The 6,506-nt window shown below is 34.8% G+C and overlaps 1 pseudogene; it reads right to left on the reverse strand.

Moving 5' to 3' along the window:
• Positions 1-5,371: 5,371 nt before the first annotated feature.
• Positions 5,372-5,502, reverse strand: LOC112392821 (uncharacterized; annotated as a pseudogene).
• Between the last annotated feature and the right edge of the window lie 1,004 nt (positions 5,503-6,506).

Raw genomic sequence — 6,506 nt, forward strand, 5'->3', positions numbered from 1 at the left:
TACCAACTTCATAACATTAAGATGTTGTTTAAATGAATTAAGTTTTTTCTTCATGGTATTATGGAGTTAAACATTTGCTTTATATAAGGGCACTGGGCTTGAAAACTCCAAAGACATTGTGTTTCTTCGACAAATTGATGACTTCCTTGTGTAGAACTGTCATATAAAAATACAAGACATAATATTTGGGACATATACCAAAAAATTTGTTGTTTACTCATGTTATTTTCCCAAGTTTTTGATTTATCTAAATTTACCTGGGTGTTTTGTACTGTGTTTGCTAAATCTAGTAACCCTCTCCCTAGGGGGATTAAAAACAAAAACAAATTTTTATAAATGCCGTGTATAATTCTAAAGGAGCACCTAGCTCATCTGTCTAGGTCTATTATGTAATCACTTCATATGGTTAACATCTCTGCTAGTTAGTCATAAATAAGAAAGCAACACAAGTCAACTTGAAGAGTCTGTTTGTGTGCCTTCTTTGATATTTAAATAGAATTCTAGACAGTTTTTGGTATATGGCATATCTGCTGTATTTGAAGTGGGGGTGTGTGAGACCATAAAAAAAAAAAAAGTAAGAGGAAAAGGAGGTGCTGGATCCTCTCCTGACAATGACTAGAAAGTGAAGACTGCTTTCAATAGTCTGGGTCCAAATTCACTTTGAGCAACTAGCTCAAGAGGGTTGTGACATTAATAGATGTATTAGAGATGAATATACGTGAAGGAAGAGGACAGAACTCCACAATACAGCTATTATTTGGAAAATAGACTCAGGTGCAGAAACCAGATAATAGTTTGGTTAAAAGCAGATGAAATAACTGATATTTTCAACTAATCCCCATAGGTACCCAACAAGACTCAATGTCCTCAATTGCCCATTCTATGTTCTGATAAGAATTCCTGGAATATTTCAAAGAGGAAGTACAATAAATGCTCTTTCTGCTGATAAATCCTCAATTTCTGAGAAGTTCATTTTCCAAGCAGAATAAAAAAAATAATTTCCATTTCCATGAACAAATCTGCAATTATGCTGAAAAGAACAATCCAAATAATGTTAAAGCTGTCTTGAGAATTTGTGTTAAACCAAATAGAAAAGTCACATAATGAGTGAGGTGGCTTTGTGTGCCGAATATGTAAATAATCTTGGATAGTTAATTATTTCAGGTAATATTATAATTCAAGCAGAGAAGAAAGAAGCTTTTACTAAATTTCCTTAAGTAGATTTTTTGCTATGATTAATAAAAGTCAGCCACCTCCCAACATGACTCCTCCACTTTGAGTTTAACTCTCATTTCCGAAAATCAAAGCAAAACGAAAAATAAAAGCAATATGCAAAAATTATCAATATTAAATTTCCCATTTGAATGTATACTTAGGTTAATTTCCAAAAGAATATTTAAGATAAAATATTTTCTCTTAATAATGTCTTTAATTAGAAGTAGAAGACTGTTTTTAGGAAGTTGAATTCTGGTCACTTTTTAATAATTAGTCATGTTGGGGCTTGCCTGGTGGCGCAGTGGTTGAGAGTCCGCCTGCCGATGCAGGGGACGCGGGTTCGTGCCCCGGTCCGGGAAGATCCCACATGCCGCGGAGCGGCTGGACCCCGTGAGCCATGGCCGCTGAGCCTGCGCGTCCGAAGCCTGTGCTCCGCAATGGGAGAGGCCACAGCAGTGAGAGGCCCGCGTACAGCAAAAAAAAAAAACAAAAAACCTCAAAAACAATTAGTCATGTTGGTAGATGATGAAGTTTCAGTATTTTGAGTAGCAGAATATTCTTAAGCCCTACAGTATTAATGTTAATACTAACAATAGATCACTCTTTCCAATGAATAGCAAATGTGTTACCATCCAAACTCATTATTGTATTTTGGAAATTAATTTAAATTGAATCTTTTATTTCTTATATCAAATATATATTTGTTTATTTAATTACTTTTTTGAATTTTTTTATGTTTTATAATGATTTTTCTCTGCCTTCAATGGTTTAATGTGTGAATATACTAAAATACCTTAGGGCAATCATCGGAACTTAGGGCAAATTACCTGCTAAGAAAAGGTTTGTAAGTATCATGGATTGTGGAAGACTTAGTTTACAGTTAAATAATATTCCTCTATATTAATATAGATTGTTATCTCTCTATTAAATATCACTTTTACTGGGAATAAACTTGTCTGTAAAAAGTATTATTAAGCAGAAAGAGCTTGTTTATCTTTTGATTCTAGCAGTGCCCAGGTCAATTTCCAGAGCAAAAAAAGGTCTGAGACTGGGAGTGTTTTTTGTTAATACGTCTAAATAAGGGATGGAAAGAAACTTTTCATCTGCTATTTAGCTTTCCAGAGTGGAGGTCTAAAGATATCTCTTTAGTCCAGGAATAGATTACTAATAATTTATTTGACATTTAATAAATTCTAGGTGCTATGCTGTGTAGTGCACAACATAGTCTGTGGCTTCAGGGATTTCCTATTTATTTGAAAAACAAGACACAGATCCGTGGCCAACTAGTCAAGTGTACATTGAACACTGCACTAAACTGAGACACAATAAAACCATGTCTCTCCCTATTGCGTTACAAATTAAATGCAAACTTAGTTCTGGAATTTTATACTCTCCACAGTGTGACCACACCCACCCCAAGGTCTACTGCCCATTGTTTCCCTCACAAAGATTCCACAATAGTGAGATTCCAAATGCAAACAAGTAGCATTTGTTTTTTGAGTGTTCATCATGTGTCAAGCATTTCACATGTATGGAATCATTTAATTTTCACAACAATTCTAGGAGGTAGTTACCATTGTTATCCTCATTTTATAATCAGGAAAAAAGAAAAAAGGAAAAAGAAAAAGCAAGACATGAAGATGTTAGGCAGCTTGCCCAAGGTCATAGAACGAGAGGTGGGCCACTGTCAGGACTGGAAACTCAGTTGGCTGGTCCCAGAGCCTGAAGTTTTAATCACTGTATTTTGCCTCTTTCTTGCCTGCTATGTGTTAGTCTGCTTCCAACCTTCTCTTCTTGTTGTTTCTATAATGCTTCCTTCCACCATCAAAACTGTTCTCCTTATTGAACCCCTACTCATCTTTTAAGGTTGATCTCAAAAGTCACCTTTTCTTATGACCACACAAAGGTACTTTTTTTACTACTCTATAACCACTTTATTTACCTCTTTTTGGCTATTTATTAAATTTTACCTTATATTATTGGAAACTTTGTACTTATCTGCATTATGAGATTATAAACTTCTTGACTGTATCTTAATTCACTCATTTATTCACTCAACTCTCTGTCATTGTGCTAATCTCTGCCCAACATAGAATAAGACAGAGTACTTGACCTCAAGAAAAACCTTCTAGAGTGGGAGATAATTACAACAAACAGTTACATCCAGGAGGGTCAGTGCAAAGACATAGAAGCAAACATTGCAAAACCAAAAAAGTGAACTGAATCTAAGTTGGTCACTGGGGAGGTGGAAGACAAGAAAAAGTTTTAGGAATTGTTGACACTGAGCTAAGGTTTTAGTGTTGAAACTAAACCTCATTGACTAGTGAGGAAATAGATATTATAGTCCACAGTCCCACCAAACCACGTTCCTGCACATAGTAGATGCTTAACAAACATTGGTAGAATTTAATTAGATTAAAATCGCTACGTGCATTTCCTATGTTCGCAGACAGAGCGAGAATAACTTTGAAGCCATTGATTAAAAAAGACTTTACAGAAATGAAAAGTTTCAGCTTTCTGTGAAGTTCCCTGTCAAGCAATCTCACAATTGCACATCGTTGTTAATAGTTTGGCACATATTATGGGCTTTATGGTCTTTATTTTCTTTAAAGCTCTCTATTTTTTAGAGATTGCTAGATAAATATGTGGCAGCACTCCGTGCAGAGTGCACAGAACAGAACATTCAAAGATAAATCCTACCAAGCTGAGGGGATAAAAGAATTAAAAAAAAAAATCAACTTGCATTTCAGGTTGTTCATCTGGGCAAAAAGAGAATAAAAACGGCTTTTATTTAGCCCATTCAATAATTCAAATTCCTGGAGAACAGTAGTGGGGTAGTCACCAGGCAGAAAATTCTCTTATTTATTTTTAAGAACAATTTTTTATGCCACTCATCTATTTCTATCACCTAATGAAAGCTGAAGATCAATTCTTCCCTGGTGAGTGCAGAGTTGGCCAAATGTAGCTGCATCAGAGGTGTCATATGTCAATACCTGTAGAATTATACAGAATAGTAAAATAAAAGCCAGAGTTGGCTGGTGTTTTAACACACACATATATATATGGCATATATATGAGATACGAGAGTGTGTGTTCCCTATGATCTCTGTACTAGGAAAAGCATGAAAGATATTTCCAATTTAAAAGCACTCACACACATTTTTATAATATTGTGGAAAATTGAGTGTCTATAATAGTGAACATATGTGTAAAATGTTTACTTGGAATTTATTTAAATAACTTTTCCTTAACATAGTATTAAAGAAAAAGAACAGTATTCTCCACAGCATATGCCCACATCAGTGCTTTAATCATAACAGCCTAGTTTTCCAAAGGTTTATTTACATAAGTGCTTTCTCTGTAAATGTTACATTTGAAAAAAAATACACACATTCATATAACCTTTTAAATCAACGACTGCTGGCAAAATGTATGGAGGAGACCAAAGAAATATGCCCAAAGTGGTTTGGAAAAGTATTTAGCCTTAGTACTGTTTGTAAAATTCATTTTAACTTTGATGCCTGATTACATTGCAACAGTTTTTTCAAGATTCCATCTGGCCCTGTAAGTGTAGTGGGTAATCTGTGCTGAAAAGGGAGTTTGGGCGGTATTAAGTACATTGCCTCATGCGGATCTTGGACTAGGCTTTTCAGGCAGAGGTATTTTTGACTGATTAATATCTGGTGAACTTGACCTTACATCTTCATCTTGTGCCCTGGAGGCCTGCTTTCCCAGAGAATGCCCTCAAGTCAGCACCTTTTTGTGGATATTAATGAGATCAAAGGAGCCCCTCCTAACCTGGTGAAAGGTATTGTCCTCAGATGTTCAGACTCCTTTTCACTTTCTAGATGCTTTATTTAAAGGAGCTGATGAAATTGACCAACCGTTTGGATCTTGGGTGGGTAAAGCCTACAAAGATAATGCTAGAACAACAAGGGACATAAACTTCCTAAAGACTGAGGCAGATTTTAAATGAGTTATTCAAATTATTATATAATTCTCAAACTCACTTTTATCATTCAGATGTCATACTTTCTAAATTCATTTGGTAAATCTTTTCTTCAGTCTAACATGGGCTCAAATGTTGTAATTGAGGGACCATGAAACAAAGTGATTTATTTTAGTTCTTTAAATTCTGGATTATTTTTATAGATCTTTACCTTAGAAATATAAACATGTTTACACTAAAAGAGATACCAGCAAAACTTATTTTAGTCACTTTTCAATTAGCAATAATCGCGCCTCGGATAAACCTCATTGGCTACGATACTGCCACTGCGCAAAGCTATTTTAGTCACTTTTAATGTTAACTTTCTGAGGACTATTTAGGAAATTTTGTCTGTATTGTATCTTTCTCCTCACTCCTCCCCCACATCTCCAGGCAAAATTCTTTCTCTAGATTACACTGCCATCTGTTTTCATTCTTTTGGTATTTGGTTGCAATTGTTTTACAGCATATATTTTTGAATAATAATTAATAGAAGTAAATCAAAAGTCTCAGAGAAATAATTCTCATATGTGGAATAGCAAAATCAGATGAAAATATGACTGGAAATATCAAGTTAATTTTCAAAGCTAAGGACTGGGGATTTTGCCTTGTGGCCTTGATCAAGGTCAATAGGACTCGTGTGGGTAAGTTTTGGCAATGTGCTCTAAAAACGCTATCTTCTGAAAATATCTCAGGAAACTGGAACCAGGTAAAAAAAAGTCAAGAAAACACAAGGGCATTAAAAGAAAGAAAATCTCAGAAACCCATTTTTTGTAGAAGCTAAAATAATATATTGTATGAAATCATTCAGTATTTTTGGCAGTATATTGGAGGCAAAATTTTATACTCCAGAGCAACCATGACTAATTCTTCTACCTGCTGTTCCCTTGGTTTCTATATTTTTTTTCATTTGTGTTTTCTTTCCTTGGCTCTGCTGAATGCAGCCTTTCCCTCGTGGGGAAGAGTGATAAGGAGTCCAACTTTTCATTATTCATTATGGTCTAAAAATCTCATCTGCATGCTGATCTCGCTTTGAAATCAATGGAATCTCAGCCCCCGAAGAGGTGTTTAACTAAATGAGAAGCAGCTCATGGGAAAATGATGGGGAAAACATTTTATTATACTAATGTATATTTCAAATCCAAATGTAAAAACATGATGGATGATAGAGGCAAAACTGGAACCAAGAAACATATTATGTCAAGAATTAACTTAGTTCATGTAGCAAATGTCTCAATTAGACAAAGGGGGGAATAAAAAAAGGAAAATGTTAATGTTATTAAATTAATGCAATTAATGTTTA

Source organism: Neophocaena asiaeorientalis, unplaced genomic scaffold, assembly GCF_003031525.2.
Source record: "Neophocaena asiaeorientalis asiaeorientalis breed wild unplaced genomic scaffold, Neophocaena_asiaeorientalis_V1.1 scaffold15, whole genome shotgun sequence".
NCBI lineage: Eukaryota > Metazoa > Chordata > Mammalia > Artiodactyla > Phocoenidae > Neophocaena > Neophocaena asiaeorientalis.